The sequence below is a fragment of the Schistocerca americana genome, chromosome 7 (genome assembly GCF_021461395.2).
Source record: "Schistocerca americana isolate TAMUIC-IGC-003095 chromosome 7, iqSchAmer2.1, whole genome shotgun sequence".
Lineage (NCBI taxonomy): Eukaryota > Metazoa > Arthropoda > Insecta > Orthoptera > Acrididae > Schistocerca > Schistocerca americana.
The window spans coordinates 498,837,345-498,855,723 of NC_060125.1; positions in this window are offsets into that span (position 1 = coordinate 498,837,345).

Here is an 18,379-nt window from a genome sequence, read left to right on the forward strand (position 1 = left end):
GGTAAATCACCTGCCAGTCACTGGAGTGCAGGCTGGGACTAGCAATCGGGAAATAACACCGCGGCTTTCATGGAACAGCCTACCACGCCTTCACCTTAAGCGATTTAGGCTTCTTCCAGGAACGTAAATCTGGATTCCCGGACTCGGGTCTGAACTCTCACTGCACCCAAATACGTCAATTACTGCGAAAGGCTACTCAGCTCGGTGTGAAGAATCTGCCGCCACTCAGCTGGCACGCTGTACGTCACCGACGTATCCGAAATTTAAATTTGCTCCATTCCAGTCGAAAATTTGTTACGGATCATTTCATTGGTGAGTGACATCTGCATAATTCACTGGCGCGATCAGAGTGGTGTGACAGGACGGCACTTCTATTTTTACACTCGCGTAGGTCTCTGATAATGGCGGCGCGACACGTGATTAAACATAGCCGAATGCGAACGGCGTGCTAGATGCGTCGTCCAAAGTGCGGCTTTCACACGCTGTTCGCATGCAGGGTGCGGGCCACCCCAGCCCCCGCCACGCAAGCGGTGGCCGGCGGTGACCCGGAGCGAGGTGGGCAGCGGCAGTTAGGACGGGACGTACGTAGCGTGCGTGTCACAACGAGGTTAGTGCGCATAATGGCACTAATTACACCGCCGCGGCGAGCGCTGCTCCACCACCCCCTACCACCCTCCAACCCCTCCCCTCATCCACAACTGTCGACGAGATTCACGCACACGTCTCCCACACCTCGCTGCCCATCAGAGCCTCGCCTGTGACCGCAACTCCTCCATTGTCCTGTTGCTGTGACCTGGGCCGTACTTGCATGAGGCGGCGCGGGTCATCGTCAGCAACGGTAGCGCTCTCGTACAAGGGGAGGCTCGTAACGAGGTAGCCGTACAACGGGAACGGCCTCGTGCGGATGAAATCTTTCGTATGAATGTGAAATAGGCTGTTACAGTGGTAAAGGCGTAGCAGCAAAATTTACAGCATTGGCAACGGAGGTGCTAAATGCTCGTTCATAAAGAGAGAGAGCGAATGAAATCTGATAGTCGAGCTAATTACTTAGCTGTTTGCACGTTCCATAGAACGAATGTGACGTTCGCTGCGATTTGTAACGCTACTAAAATGTAGACTTTCACGGCCGGAAATATCATTTCCATTATAATTATCCGGGCTGTTATGCCGTGGTTGGTTGATGAATTCTGTGTCGATTCCCAGCGTTTCGTCTCCGACTGCGGGAGACATCTTCAAGGGGGGTCCGTAGCCCGCTAGCGAGCCAGTGGGTGTGTTGGACCTTCCATCGAGCTACGGACCCCCTTGAAGATGTCTCCCGCAGTCGGAGACGAAACGTTGGGAATCGACACAGAATTCATCAACCGACCACGGCATAACAGCCCGGATAATTATAATGGACATGATTTGTAACGCATTAGTTCCTAAATTACAAACACTTTCTGAACAAAATACAAGGCAACATGCCGACCACTTACATGGCAGTACTGTGTTTTACATGGCTACAGTGACTTTTACTTTGCTAAGAGGTGTTGGTCTTATGTAAAATCAGTAAGTGGTTCTGAACTCTCTATACATTCACTTAACGGACGCACTGAAGATAACAGGGAGAAGGTCGAAATACTGACTTCGGCTGGTAAGACTCGTATATTTCTATTGTTTATTGTAAAATCACAATTTATGGCTCTGAGCACTATGGGACTTAACATCTGTGGTCATCAGTCCCCTAGAACTTAGAACTACTTAAACCTAACTAACCTAAGGACATCACACACATCCATGCCCGAAGCAGGATTCGAACCTGCGACCGTAGCAGTCGCGCGGTTCCGGACTGAGCGCCTAGAACCGTGAGACCACCGCGGCCGGCCACCATTTATGAAAGATGTTTATATTTTATTAATAGGATTTAGTAGGAATAACTAATATTTGTCATGTTGGAAACGATTGTGGTAGCAGGGAATATCTGCACCAAAGTGTTGTTGATATAATTTTAAAAAACGGGCGGGAGAAACCGCGTACGGATACATTTTAAGAAAAGAGCGGGAAAGACGGCGCATTGATACATTTTGTAATGGTAGCGGGGATTGTCTGCACCAGAAAGCATTGTTGGCAGGACAAACGGCGTTTTAGCGTTCGTAGGAAGTCGGTAGTAAGCGAGATGTGAAGCGAGTCGGTAGCAGGTCTGAAGCGAGAGGTTGAGAGGAGCGGTGTGCCTGCCAGCCACTAGCTATGATTTACAAGAGGTTATAAACGGATGTACAGAGACATCAGCTAACTACTATCATAAGAGGAACTAATATTATTGAATTATTTTTTTGAGAAACTCAAGACTGGTGAAGGTATGTTTGCGCAATGCTAGTTGTAAAATTATTGTAAAAAGTAAGTTCCATTTGAAGGTTTGTAAAATCATTTCATTTAGAATATAATTAATTTTTGCCAGCAATATTGCATTACTGATTATAATTCATCTCAAAAACCATCAACGTAAAACTTCGCAAAATTTTATTGTTGTCAAGAAAAAGTTTAACTATGAGTTCTGTAACTTCATTCAGATTAATTGAAGAATAACGTCAGCTTTGCTATTAAAGAATAACGTCAGCTTTGGTAATAAATACAGCCACCTATTATGACAGCCCACCAGCAGCTAACAGAGTATACTAAAACAGAGTAAGTGTACTCACGTCGCAGTTCGATGTAGCAGTCAGATGGCGATCCAGTAACAGTAAAAAAGGTGAGGAACAGTTTTGGGTTATTGCAGGTAACGACTGAGGGCCACGACGGCGACACATTCTATGTTTCGTCGAAATAATCAGAAAATAACTATTAATAAGCAACATTTAAATTTGTATGCGAAGGTTGAGAAAGAGAATTAATTTCAAAAGGAAGATATCATTTGTTATTATTAAGCAAGAGGTAGAAATCCTAAGGGAAGGTTTCATAGGTTATTGTAAAGGGGAAGATTGCGTAACAAAAGAGATATAGAGAAGACGGGAAGGTTTCAGGCTTTCCGAAATTGTCTCATGGCTGAAGTTCATAATACGGTCCCTCATTTCAGTCCTCATACGAAAGTCGAAGTGACAGATTTTGAGATAACCGAGTGCGGAACAGAATAGGAACTGCAGTCCATTAGTGGTGCAAAGGCATCAGGACCAGATGAAATGCTTTTTTTTTCATTAGTCTTCCGAAAACTATTTTGATACGACCAACTACGAAATTCTCTCCTATGCCGCCTCTTCATTTCAGAATAGCACTAGCAGCCTACGACCTCAATTGTTTTGCTGTATCTATTCAATTCTCTTTTTTTCTCTACAGTTTTAATCCTCTACCGTTGCTTATAGTAGCTTGCAGCTCGTAACCCAGTGGCTAGCGTTACTGTCTCTCGATCACGGAGTCCCGGGTTCGATTCCCGGCCGAGTCGGGATTTTGTCCGTCCGGGGTCTGGGTGTTTGTGTTGTCCTCATCATTTCATCATCTTTCGGAGAAAAGACAAAACTGGACTGTGTACAGATTGAGAATTTGCACGGACGCCGATAATCATGCTGCTAAGCACCCCACAAACCAGACTCATCTTCATCCTTCTAGCACGATGGAAGTTTTTTCCCTGATGTCTTAACAGATGTCCTATCTTCCTGTCCCTTCTTGTCAGTGTTTTCCATATATTCTTTTTCTCACCGATTCTCAGGGATATCGCCTCATACCTTACTTTATCAGTCCATCTAATTTTCTACATTCTTCTGTAGCGCCACATCTTAAATGCTTCGAATCTCTTCTTTTCCGTTTCTCCCAACAGTCCGTCTTACACTAACATACAATGCTTTGCACCAAACGTTCATTCTCAGAAAATTCTTCCTCAAATTGAGGCCCACGTTTGATACTAATACATTTCTCTTGGCAAGGAATGCCTTCTTAGCCAGTGCTTGTTTTCCTCTTAGGTCCTTCTTGCAAAGTCCGTCTTGGGTTATTTTGCTGCCTAAGTGCTAGAATTCCTTAACTTGATCTACTTCATGACCATTAATCCTGATGTTAAGTTTTTCGCTGTTCTCATTTCTGCTATTTCTCATTTCTTTCGTCTTTCTTCGATTTAGGCTCAATCTGTATTCTGTATTCATTAGACCGTTCAGATATTGTAATTCTTTATCTCTTTCACTGAGGATAGCGACTTCTTCAGCAGATCTTGTGATTGATATCCTTTCATCTTTAATTTTAATTCCACTCTCAAACCTTTCTTTTATTTCCGTCGTTGCTTCTTCGATGTAGAGATTGAACGGTAGGGGCGAAAGACTATATCCCTGTCTTACACCCTTTTTAGTCGAAGCACTACGTACTTGGTCTTCCATTCTTACTATTTTCTCTTGGCACTTGTACATTTTGTATATTACCCATCATTCACTGTAGCTTACCCCTACGAGATCCCACAAAAATTTTGCGAGAGAAGTTGGTCCCTTTCTACAAGCAGTTTATTGTAGATTGCTGGAGCAACGATGGGTACCCAGCGACTTGAAAAAAGCGCGGGTCATTCCTGTTTTCAAGAAGGGCCATAGAACAGATGCACATACACTCCTGGAAATGGAAAAAAGAACACATTGACACCGGTGTGTCAGACCCACCATACTTGCTCCGGACACTGCGAGAGGGCTGTACAAGCAATGATCACACGCACGGCACAGAGGACACACCAGGAACCGCGGTGTTGGCCGTCGAATGGCGCTAGCTGCGCAGCATTTGTGCAGCGCCGCCGTCAGTGTCAGCCAGTTTGCCGTGGCATACGGAGCTCCATCGCAGTCTTTAACACTGGTAGCATGCCGCGACAGCGTGCACGTGAAACGTATGTGCAGTTGACGGACTTTGAGCGAGGGCGTATAGTGGGCATGCGGGAGGCCGGGTGGACGTACCGCCGAATTCCTCAACACGTGGGTCGTGAGGTCTCCACAGTACATCGATGTTGTCGCCAGTGGTCGGCGGAAGGTGCACGTGTCCGTCGACCTGGGACCGGACCGCAGCGACGCACGGATGCACGCCAAGACCGTAGGATCCTACGCAGTGCCGTAGGGGACCGCACCGCCACGTCCCAGCAAATTAGGGACACTGTTGCTCCTGGGGTATCAGCGAGGACCATTCGCAACCGTCTCCATGAAGCTGGGCTACGGTCCCGCACACCGTTAGGCCGTCTTCCGCTCACGCCCCAACATCGTGCAGCCCGCCTCCAGTGGTGTCGCGACAGGCGTGAATGGAGGGACGAATGGAGACGTGTCGTCTTCAGCGATGAGAGTCGCTCCTGCCTTGGTGCCAATGATGGTCGTATGCGTGTTTGGCGCCGTGCGGGTGAGCGCCACAATCAGGACTGCATACGACCGAGGCACACAGGGCCAACACCCGGCATCATGGCCGTACACCACTGGTGATCGTCGAGGGGACACTGAATAGTGCACGGTACATCCAAACCGTCATCGAACCCATTGTTCTACCATTGCTAGACCGGCAAGGGAACTTGCTGTTCCAACAGGACAATGCACGTCCGCATGTATCCCGTGCCACCCAACGTGCTCTAGAAGGTGTAAGTCAACTACCCTGGCCAGCAAGATCTCCGAATCTGTCCCCCATTGAGCATGTTTGGGACTGGATGAAGCGTCGTCTCACGCGGTCTGCACGTCCAGCACGAACGCTGGTCCAACTGAGGCGCCAGGTGGAAATGGCATGGCAAGCCGTTCCACAGGACTACATCCAGCATCTCTACGATCGTCTCCATGGGAGAACAGCAGCCTGCATTGCTGCGAAAGGTGGATATACACTGTACTAGTGCCGACATTGTGCATGCTCTGTTGCCTGTGTCTATGTGCCTGTGGTTCTGTCAGTGTGATCATGTGATGTATCTGACCCCAGGAATGTGTCTATAAAGTTTCCCCTTCCTGGGACAATGAATTCATGGTGTTCTTATTTCAATTTCCAGGAGTGTAGTTACAGCCGTATATCGTTGACATCAGTCTGTTGTGGAATTATGGAACATGTTTCATGTTCAAGAATTACGACGTTTTTGGAGAACGGAAATCTCCTCTATAAAACTCAGCATGGATTAAACAAAGAGTGATCTTGAGAAACATAACTGGCTCTGTTCCTCCATAAGATCCACACCGCCGTAGAAGGGGGCTCTCAGACTGATGCCGTTGTCATTGACTTCAGAAAGGCTTCTCACAACGTCCCGTGCAGCCGTCTGGAGCGCAGCCCGGGCCAGACAGTCGCCGGCTTGCAGCAACAGTGAGCCCTGCGTGGACATCGCCCGCCCTACGGTTGCCGCCGAGCACCACTTAGGTCAGACCTGACCCTTGGTGGTCGGTCGTTTGGTCCGAGGACATCTCCGTGAGGCTTGGTCGACTGGGCCCACTGGCGGTCTCTGTGCAGTGTCGGTGTCAGTCTGGAACTGTCCGATCGGTACGAGCATCGTCGCTCGCTGATCCAGAACGTGAAGGTTAAGTGGTTTTGAGCATTACGTTGTTGGTTACAGCGTTGCTGTTGTGGAGGTTTTCCTGTGAGCAACAACGAGTAAGGTGTTCGATATAGCTGCCATCAGGTGGAATTGATTAAATTAATTTATCCATAGTTAAGTGCACCAGCGGAATTTTCTGCCTTGTGGCCGTTAGTGTTCTTATTACCTGCCCTAGCCGCTAACGTAATTTTTAAGCAGTGTCTTTTCCTCACTGGTTGTTGCTGCCCAACATGGTGTGTAGTTTTGGCAGCTCAGATCACATACGCGTTTGTATGGGGATAGTGATACTTGTAATTGTTTTGGAGCGATGTATTCTCGTGTACTCCATCGTGGCAAGCAAGCGGTTGGTCGGTCTGTCCGTGACTGCCCCTTGCTTGAGTTTGGACGAATCGAGTGTAGTTGGGCTCACCGCGTATCTCGCGTAAGTGAAGGAGGGCAGGCCGATCCCCTGGAAGCTCCTGAGTGCTGTTCACTCAATTATTCTTTGGCAGTGTTAATGTTGTTGTAATTTATTTTAAAGGCTTTTTTGGGGCTTTACTGTATTTTATATTTGCAGTTGGGCAAAGTTAATTGAGGGCCTCCAGCCCTGGAAACATGTTCTCAGAGTTTCCTTCATGTCCAAACATTATTGCCTTCTGCTCTTGAAAAGTTACTGTAATTCCTCTGAAAGATTTTACAAGTTATTGTGGGCCTACCGCCGTTTGCGGTGCAAAAGAAAATTTTTAAACTTAATGTATTGTTTAACCGATATATATATATATGCTTAATTTTCAGAATTTAACCTTGCGGCCTTCAGCCATCTTATTGCGTTTGTTTATCTCTTTCTGTGCACCTTGCGGGCCATCAGCCCTTTTAGATTCTTAAAACATTGTGGTCTTATGCCTTCAGTAATCATCATGATATATTTGGAATTTTGAAGATTTAATCCGGCCTTCAGCCGCTCCGCATGCTGATCTCATATATGTATACGATTTATCCTATTCGTAAATTTAACTGTGTGTCCTGTCTTTTCAAAATTGAACTTATTCTAAAGCATCTGTTTGGAGGCCTTCAGCCGTGAAGCAAATTTAATTCTTTCAAAAGTGTATTTGTGATCTAAATGATAATATATTACAATTGTGAAATGAATCCGAACGCAACTTCCTTGGCCCTTTCCACAACCCTAATTACCTGTTAGCCCTGCGTGGTTTAGCTGGCGTTTCAAATGTGATCAAAATTCAGGGTGAAAGTCTATGAATGATAGGATTCACTGGTGACGTTGCTATCTTCAGTGAAGATAAGGAACAATTCCAAGAGCTGTTAAATGGACTGAACAGTCCTATGAGCACACACTATGGATTGAGAGTAAACTAAAGAAAGACGAAAGAACTAAGGAGTAGCAGGAATTTGAGGTGCAATAAATTTTACATCAAAAGTAGGGACCACGAAATAGAGAAAGGGAAGAAATTCTGCTCCCTTGGAAGCAAAAGAATACATAACAAACGAAACCAGGTGGAAATAAGAAGCACACCATCACAAGCAAAGAGTGTGTTCTTGCGCGAAATAAATCTACTATTATCAAACATAGATCTTCATTTGAGGAAGAAATTCCTCAAGATGTTTGCTGCACAGCAATGCAGGGAAGTGGATCATCGAAAAACAGGAACATGAGGGAATTTAAGCGTTTGGAATGTGGTGCTATAAAGGGCCTGGTATCGACATTGGGTAGCAATGACTTATTTCGTTTTACTTTTCTTGATAAGTCATCTCCTGCAAGGATCCTAGCCAGAGCTGTAATATTGCCCGACTTCATCTGGCTAGCTTCTCACTTTGTCAGCTTCCTGAATCAGTGGTCTTTCATTCTAAATCCGTCTTCTTGTTAAACGGTATCTGGCCTTAGGTTGATTATCCCGCCATCTGTATCATGTCGTTTTAATGAGCGTCGCATGAGCAGTTCATCGCCCCTGAGTTACGGTGCAACAGTTAGTTGGGGTGAAAACTAGTTGCCAGCAATATCTGATGTAGCACAATATTTGTGCTTCTAAAAAATGGTTCAAATGGCTCTGAGCACTATGGGACTTAACATCTGAGGTCATCAGCCCCCCAGACTTAGAACTGCTTAAACCTAACTAACCGAAGGACATCCAAGGCGCTGCAGTCATGGACTGTGCGGTTGGTCCCCGCGGAGGTTCGAGTCCTCCCTCGGGCATGGGTGTGTTTGTCCCTAGGATAATTTAGGTTAAGTAGTGTGTAAGCTTAGGGACTGATGACTTTAGCAGTTAAGTCCCATAAGATTTCAAACACATTTGAACATTTTTTTTTGACATCCAAGGCAGGATTCGAACCTGCGACCGTAACAGCAGCGCGGTTCCGGACTCAAGCGCCTAGAACCACTCGGCCACAACGGCAGGCATTTGTGCTTCTCTAGGAGAATATTGTAAACTGCACAATAAAATGCTTTGAATTATTCCAATAAGCAGTTTACAATCGTCAGGTATCAGACTGCCCATCCGATAGTTTTGTTAGCAACTGTTAGCAACTGTCTTTTCTGATAAGATGTGGAATTTATTTGCTAAATATTCTATTTCTAAAATTTTGGACCTGGAGTAAATTAACTTCCTATTTACTTTATACCTCTCGCATATTTTAATAACTCCGAACGTATCTCTTCAATTCCATCTTTCAACTATCCTACGTATTTGTTCCAAGGAATCTGTTCACAGCAAATGAATGCATAACAATGAAACATTATCTCCAAGATCTGATTGACAAACGGGTCTTCTTACGTATAACATAATGAATCTCGCTTCACTCTGTGTTACTTCTTTTTTTTCTTTTTAAAGATGTAAGATAGAAGTTTAAATTTGAAAATTTCTCAGCAGATACTCTCGCTTGACTTAGATCTTATGGAGCGGCAACTATTGGTAAAATTTCGGTATGCACAGAAATATAAACGTTGAGAAAAAAGCATCATATATTTTCTAAATGGTTTTTTAAAGCACGATTCTTAGAATTCGGAAAAGAAGGCCTATCTTACATCAAACAGAACCAGAGTTTTTTGATTTCTTTAATTCTGAGTACTGAAGAATTAGCGGAGCATTAAGTAAATGAATCTCTTCATTGTCACGTATGTCGCGGAAGAGAATACAAACAGTGGTGTGTGATACTGGTGATCTTAGTGGGACTGAAGTGGTAGAATTAAGCAAGGAATTGTTAAGGTTATTAGCCGTCTGGTCGTTAAACTCTAAATATTTCAATGAGAACGAAAATTTTTACTTTGGACGTAGGTCGTACGGGCATAATGTCTTATCTTTGAAGATACTGTTATGACAGATAGCGAGAGTAGTAGTGAAATATGCCGAAGACGTATTTTCTTGCTATTTTACTCTTACTCATCACACTATAATGGAAAGAAAATCCATGTTCTTGTTAATAAATGGACTCCCTGATGCTGAAGACGGTTAGGCGCCGTACTGGATGTGGCTGTATTTCTGGCTGTTCCCAGACGTCGGACGCATTTTTGCTGCGTCGTGTTCCATTTCCGAGGACGGTTGAAAGAAAGCTTTGCAGGTTATTGACAGTGCAAGTCAAGGATACAGAAGATGTTTACTTCTGCAGCCATCGTTTCTTAAGGGAAAAAAAATAGTCAGTTTATTACACTTCAAAACGCAGCTGTCTTAGATATTGGCCATTAACGGTTATATTAATAGCTTACTGCAGAAAAGAAACAAGTCTGACATTTATAAATTTCTGTTTTTGATGATTATGGTTCTTGATGGATAAATACATTGTTTACCGCTAAAAGAAAATCTGTGTGCACAACACAGGCCTGGCAACGTCCTCTGTTTTCCTGTTACTGCAGGACAGAGATCAAGGTCGGAACAGGTTATTGGCGGGTGACGTTGTTGAACTCATAAAACATTCCCCAAAAAACGATAACAAGATTACCATTGTTCAAATGATTGTGGATTCTTTTATCGACTACAGTTGACGATGGCTTCGTTCCATACAATAACCTGTTTGAAGGACAGATTGTTATGGCAAAGTCGTTCTTAGAAACATGAAAAGGGTTTGCAGAATACCATGAGACTTATTCAGCTAAAAGGTCGCATAGTGTCACGTGCAGCATAAATATTGCCGGCTTACCGATGGACACTTTTAGGCTGAGGAAAGCTGCACTTCCTTTTAGACACGATGCATTTTTGGAATTCAGCCACATCATGGTCGACAACAATGGTCTCTCGTAATGTAGATGATAACTGAGTAACACAAACATGGAAAATGTCAAATATTATTCAGAAACGTGCAACAAACAATGTTTATTACACTAAAATACGTTTATAGGTGCAATTCCATTTCAAAACAAGTAATTAAGGCCTGAAATTAATTTGAAAATCCTGTACACTGCAGAAAGGGAATATGTCAAACACCAAAAAAGTCGTCTTCCCCCCCCCCCCTCCCCCCTCTTTCCCCTTAGGTCATGCTTGATCTTTAGACGTATATAATAAGCAAGAATACCCACGTCAAGAAATCAAAAATATGTCAAGAGATAAATTGCATGAAACTGGTTTTACTCAGTTTTTTGTCCCCTCTGTAAAAGTAGGAATTGCGAACGTTTTGCCTTTCTGCAGTAAGCAATTCATGGATGCATGCAACAGTATGCGACAATCACATTTTCATAGAGTCCGTTAGTTACATAATATCTGGATGACGTATAGAAAGAAAGTGAGGGTCCAGTATTCAATGCCATTTGACCCATATGGGTACCCTATTTTGCTAGGTGATGTAATTCTGTTTATTACGACGAAAATATTTCTATAGTAAATTTTGAACGCGGATTTCGGAAAATATGGCAGATGAATTGTGACGGAGTTATGATTTGGGAGGCTGAAATATTAGGGATCAAAATCTCGTCGATGGTATGTTAGGGACGGTAACTGCATTCACTTGTTCTAAGGAATAATCCTGAAATTCGGCACAGTACTTTTCAAAACGGTTGAAAACTTCAATCACGAAGTTTGTATCAGATGCTGAAAACCTCCCAATGGAAGGCAAGGCCGAAGCCATTCGTTTGGTTCTGCAATTTATCATTAGTGCTTAGTTCCTGATTTGTTGCCAAAAAGGAGGGTAACTTACGTGCCAGCTACAGTAGCTTTTTGTAGATTAAATTTAGACGCACGAGAATACCAGCTGTCAGAATAAATCCACACAAAAAATTTATAATGTTATCTTCTGAGGACACTCCCAAATTTAAAGAATTTTCAATTCTCATTTTCACTTGAGAAATAGACAAGCTAGAAGGAAACTTGATACAGCTAGGAGGGAAATACAATTACAACATAAACACCCCTACATGCCTCGGAGTAAAGCTTGACCGAACACTCACTTTCAAAGATCACTGCGAGGAAACAAAGTTCAAAGTCTGCACCCGACGTAATATAGTACTCAAGCTCACTAATAGCTCATGGGGAGCCAAACCAAATGTCCTACGCACATCTGACTAGCTTTATGTTTCTCCTAAGCTGAAAATGCAGCACCAGTCTGGCAGAACTCTGCATTTTGATACAGCTCTCAACGATACCAGCCAGTTCATAACAGGTTGCCTACGACCAACTACCAGCTGGCAGGCATATCACCTCCGGAGATAAGACGAAGAACAGCGGCAGAATTTGGAAAGAAAAAACAGGAAAATGATCTCAGGCACCCTATGTTTGGAAGTGAAGCACCGTGTTCAAGGCTGACGTCCAGAAAGTTTCCTGCAAACAACAGAAACAATTACATCTTCACCTTCCACTCACCGAATTGAACTGTGGTGGCACAAAGTAATTGGAAATAATATGTTGTTGTTGTTGTTGTTGTTGTCTTCAGTCCTGAGACTGGTTTGATGCAGCTCTCCATGCTACCCTATCCTGTGCAAGCTTCTTCATCTCCCAGTACTTAACTGCAACCTACATCCTTCTGAATCTGCTTAGTGTATTCATCTCTTGGTCTCCCTCTACGATTTTTACCCTCCACGCTGCCCTCCAATGCTAAATTTGTGATCCCTTGATGCCTCAGAACATGTCCTACCAAACGGTCCCTTCTTCTTGTCAAGTTGTGCCACAAACTGCTCTTCTCCCCAATTTTATTCAATACCTCCTCATTAGTTATGTGATCTACCCATCTAATCTTCAGAATTCTTCTGTAGCACCACATTTCGAAAGCTTCTATTCTCTTCTTGTCTAAACTATTTATCATCCATGTTTCACTTCCATACATGGCTATACTCCATACAAATACTTTCAGAAACGACTTCCTGACTCTTAAATCTATACTCGATGTTAACAAATTTCTCTTCTTCGGAAATGCTTTCCTTATCATTGCCAGTCTACATTTTATGTCCCCTCTACTTCGACCATCATCAGTTATTTTGCTCCCCAAATAGCAAAACTCCTTTACTACTTTAAGTGTCTCATTTCCTAATCTAATTCCCTCAGCATCACCCGACTTAATTCGACTACATTCGATTATCCTCGTTTTGCTTTTGTTGATGTTCATCTTATAAACTCCTTTCAAGACACTGTCCATTCCATTCAACTGCTCTTCCAAGTCCTTTGCTGTCTCTGATAGAATTACAGTGTCATCGGCGAACCTCAACAAGAAAAAAAATGGTTCAAATGGCTCTGAGCACTATGGGACTCAACTGCTGTGGTCATAAGTCCCCTAGAACTTAGAACTACTTAAACCTAACTAACCTTAGGACATCACACACATCCATGCCCGAGGCGGGATTCGAACCTGCGACCGTAGCGGTCGTGCGGTTCCAGACCGTAGCGCCTTTAACCGCTCGGCCACTCCGGCTGGCCCCTCAACAAGAGCCTGCTCCTGGTTTCCAACTACCCTAGCAGACGTGGAAGGCTGAACAGACTGCGGACTGGAGTGACACTGTGCAAGCAACTCTTGAAACGATGGGGATACTTTCTGGAGATGCAGCCTGCGAATGCGGAAAAAAGATGATACACAGCTCTTGGTCTGCCCGAGATTGCCTCAATACTCCACACTTGATGACCTGGTCGCTGCAAATGTTCCAGGAATCAAGACTGCCAATGTCGGGGCCTCAAAACAAATTTGGCATGTATAAAATACTGTGTATGTATTTTAGATATGTTTGATGTCGTAAATAATTTTTACACTGTCCTGGATACGAAAATAATCATAATAATAATAATTGAAAGAATTATAGGTGCTTCGTCAGACAGTTTATGCGTACCAGCGAAATCGATGGCTATACCGGCGAATGTGTAGCTGCAGTCTGTCACCTAACGTACGAGTATACTGGGTTCAATAAAGAAACCTGGCGTAGTGCGTCTCACGTGTTGGATCGAGGAGAGCTACAGAGGTGTTGGAAAGCAAAATTCCCTAAGGGAGTAGTCCTGCTACCAGTTCAGTGTAACGATGAGCCACACTAATGGAAGGAAGTAATATTCGAAAAGGATGTTGGAATTACAAAAACAACACACTACCGAAATTTTTTCCCCTTCCTATTTTATGTTTTCTCTGTGCATTACCTGACTGTTAGGTTATGTTGTAACTTTCATACACTGGTTCCTCTTTGTTACCAACAATGTTTAAAATTGTCTTTGTTATGCCTCATTTGTTCTTAAGTTGTCCTTAATTCGATTACTTCTTGCTAGATGGCGCGAATCTGTTTACGTGTCGCCCTCATGGCCTCCTCGGCCTGTTAACAGTTTAGTGTGACGGTAGCGATGGTGTGATGCCGCTCTTTGCCTTAAGCGACCTCGCGGCTGTCATTGTGCTCCATGGGATATTAACCCAGTTGACAAACGTGTTACACTTTTACATTTTAGTTTTTATTCCTGTGACGTTTGTTTGACGAGGGCACTTTTGCTCAGACGTTTTTACGCATAGTGTGATTACATGTAAGTACATTCTGTTCGTACGTAATTTATGGAAGAATTCCTACTAAGTATATTGTATTTCAAGCCATGCCATTGTATTTTCTAGGTAATCCATTTTTTATTCTGATGAAGATTGCCCTAGTGCAGTCTAAACCATGGTCAAATAACAAAAAAAAATTGTGCAACCGATGTGGCTGTATACATATATTGTAGTTAAATAACTTGCGGTTGCTGGATCCCAGCCAATAAATGTTTAACATTTAAAGGAAAGAGAGATGTGTACCAAAACGATTTACAAACCACTAGAGATAAAAGTATGACTGCTTTTTAAGAAAAATACTGGTAGGAAGAAGAAAAAGTTTAAAATAATAAGGCTGTTACTACAACACTAATAGTGAGCCGTGCATCGGCTCCTATAGGTAGAGGTCTTCCCTCTATCATGTCTTTGCCTGTGTAACGCAGCAACAAGTACTGTGACGCCCCAGTACAGTGTACAACTTGCCCTCCAACGGGCTTTTAGAGCGCCTCCGGCTTAGTCCTACTCCCACAATCAGTCTGTGTTCTGCCTGAAGTGAGTTTTACGCTTCGCCCGGCAGTCCAGGAGTGTAGAAGGTTGTACGGCGAGCCCCTGCGGTAGGTGACGCTGCACGCAGTAGACCGTCGGAGGAGACATCCTCCTGTATCCCGAAGGGTCGAGCCGGTGGCAGACCGAGTACAGCTGCGTCTAAAGAACTAGCTGTTGCAGACTTCGTCCGCTGCACCGTTAGCGGACCGCCGAAGACAATTTGGTGACAAACGTCGCAGAACGCTTACTTTAGGGTGATCGGTCTCCCAAAGCCAGTGGCTGGTGCGTTGCCAGAAGACAAACCGTGGATAAATTTCAGTTACTAAGCTTCATTTGCTGCTTCTGTGACAGGGCAATGCGGTCCAGCTCTAGTTGTCTTCTTAACACAATTTGCAAAGTTGAAAATCGGTGTCATTGGTTTCATATATGTATTTCCACCCTAAGTTATGATTTATGTTAATTATGTTCTGCTTTCTGCACTGACTACTGTCTGCTCTCTGCTTTTTAAAAGTAAATAGCTTTTATGGAAGAACAGCAGATTTTGAAAATATTTACTCAGTGCTCAAAAACTGATATTGTTATACATGTTCCATGTGTAATATTAAGTTGCCCATGTTCATATTTTTATTGTTGGGTACTCTTTAGTCATTCCTGTGTTTAATGAAAATTTCCTTGTGAATGTTGTAGCTGTCGCGCATCGCCAGTTTTCTGCTTGAAACTGTCAAGTGTGTCAAGTGGAGGGCGCCTCCAGTCCTGGTGACAGTCGCTGGGTCCTGACTGTAGACTGGCTGCGCTACAACTGTTCTTAAAACTATTTTGTTTGTCGGTTTGGTACGTGATCAATTCCTTCTATTTATTGCTATGGCTGACGGCAATTATATTGTGCAGTTTTATTCTTTTTGCGCAGTACTGGATTCAGGAAATGAAATTACTTTTTAATAAATATTTTTTGGCCCGGAAACTTCCGTTATCGCCTCCTCGCTAACAGCCTTTCATCCGGGATATATCACGGTTTTCGTGAAAAATAATCAGCTGTATATGGCGTACTGCAGGATCTGAACCAAGTGGATGGATATCAGTACATTCTGAAACCAATCGTAATGAAACGGCTACGCCTTCTATTAGTATTATAAAAGTTTTTGCCCCTTCCATGACTTTATTAAATAAATTTTCTTCACTTTATTTCAAGTTATTTTGACGCGCGTTTGTACTGTTGTTAAGTAGTCCGTTTTCATTCGGATCGAAGAGAGATGCTTAAGCGGATAGGGCGACGAGTGAGAAAAGCATGTGTCGAACATTTACGTAGAGTGGGTGGTAGTCTGTTCTTGGCGGTACGTCTTCCACCTGTCGTGCCGGCCGTCGTGGCCAAGCTGTTGTGGGCGCTTTAGTCTGGAACCGCGCGACCGCTACGGTAGCAGGTTCGGGCATGGATGTGTGTGCTGTCTTTAGGTTAGTTAGGTCTAAGTAGTTCTAAGTTCTAGGGGACTGATGACCTCAGATGTTAAGTCCCATAGTGCTCCGAGCCATTTGAAACATTTGAACCACCTGTCGTAAACGTATTGAGACCGGAAGTTAGGTCAGGTATTCGATGCTTGGGAAACTGTGTGTTTCCAGTATGTTCTAGAAGCTTTGCGACATGTGTACACCCTTTGTAAAGTTGGACATGCAAGGGGAGGCATAACCGTGGGAAATTCCCCTTTTGGAGATCTACAGCCTGCAGAATCGGGGCATTTCAGTGACTTCATATACGTTGCCAACTTGTTTAATTATCTCTTCAACTTAGTTAAGATTTCTATAACCATACAGTATGTCAAGATATGTATAAAGTGGCCTTAGTTGGTCGCCAGCACTTAGACAGTAAACGTTAACACTTCGTAATTTCAGTGTCGTTAGTGCATGTATTTCGCCTTGAGGAGGCGCAGGTGTGCGTGAGGTTACATATAGTAGTACTTTGGAGTGCTGCCAATGGGAACTAGAGATGCTCAAATACTAGAACTTCAGGGAATCAAAATGGCTCTGAGCACTATGGGACTTAACATCTATGGTCATCAGTCCCCTAGAACTTAGAACTACTTAAACCTAACTAACCTAAGGACAGCACACAACACCCAGCCATCACGAGGCAGAGAAAATCCCTGACCCCGCCGGGAATCGAACCCGGGAACCCGGGCGTGGGAAGCGAGAACGCTACCGCACGACAACGAGATGCGGGCTCCAGGGAATCGAAAACTCTGTTTTTGAGACTCAGAAGAACTGAACGTGCGACAACCGAGGACTTCAACTACTAAAACATCGCGCCTCTTTTCTTAAAAAAGTCCAGTAGCGTGCTTGCGTCCCTTTATGCAGTTGAAAACACTACTGCTACCAAACTTTTGTAACCTGGTGGTAGTCAAGGGATGGGAGGATTCAGTTACGATTGTGGATGGGGCCGTAATCAGTTACTATTGCTTGCCTTTTACACTTACGCACATTTCTTTTTAAAACAGTGATTCCAGACTCAATAATAAATGAAAACACATGTTATTAACGAAGGAATAAATAACTGTGTAAATAATAATGTTTTCAGTATGTTACAATTTAGCAAATCACCATAAAATACAGGTACAGATAATGTTTAAAGAAAAAAAAGCCACTGTAATCACAGGTGAAGGCCTTACACGCCAAGAATGGCAATAAATTAAGAATGTTTCAAAACTCGCTGCAATTACAACATACAGGTACTGAAATATTAAAAAGTAAGTGGCCACAACCACAGCAGAAGGTATCAGACGCCAGAAATGGCAGTAGATAAGGTTTGGTTTTAAGGCTTACTGTTAAACTACAAAAATCTATTTTTTTTTTCAAAGCAAATGACGGGAACGGCAATTATATAAAAAATTTAGAAACCTGCTGTAAAACAGAAAATAAAAGCAAGGTTAATTAAAAGAAACAAGTAACTTACCACCAAACGGGTGAAATAAGGTGGTAACTTTGTAACAAAATCCTTACACTGCTACATTCATTCCAGAAGGCTACCGGAACTATTAACTAGACATGCATAACATTTAATGGAGCCATTACAAGGTATGATAATAAATAATACAATAATAAAACACAAGGACCAGTCACAGACGGTGCTCCAGGAATCAACTTCTGAAAAGGTCTGGCAATAAACAGTTTCGCGAGCGGTGAGATAGGCAGCCAAGATGGTAACTCAGACCAGTGGCAGTCTAACGAATGACTAATTATAATCGTGCTGAAGTTACCTGACGTCCAATAAATCAAATGCAAGAATGAAACAACACGCCAAAGCCGGAACCGGCGGTCTGCACTACACTCCCCCGAATACTGTGCTTCGAGAGCCTGGAACGAGAAAGGAATCACTACCACCAGGCCAGAAGAATCACAAACGGCCTACAATCAAGAAAGCTGTGAAAACTACGCGCCTTACTGGACAGCAGTGGCAAGGCGAAGAAACGT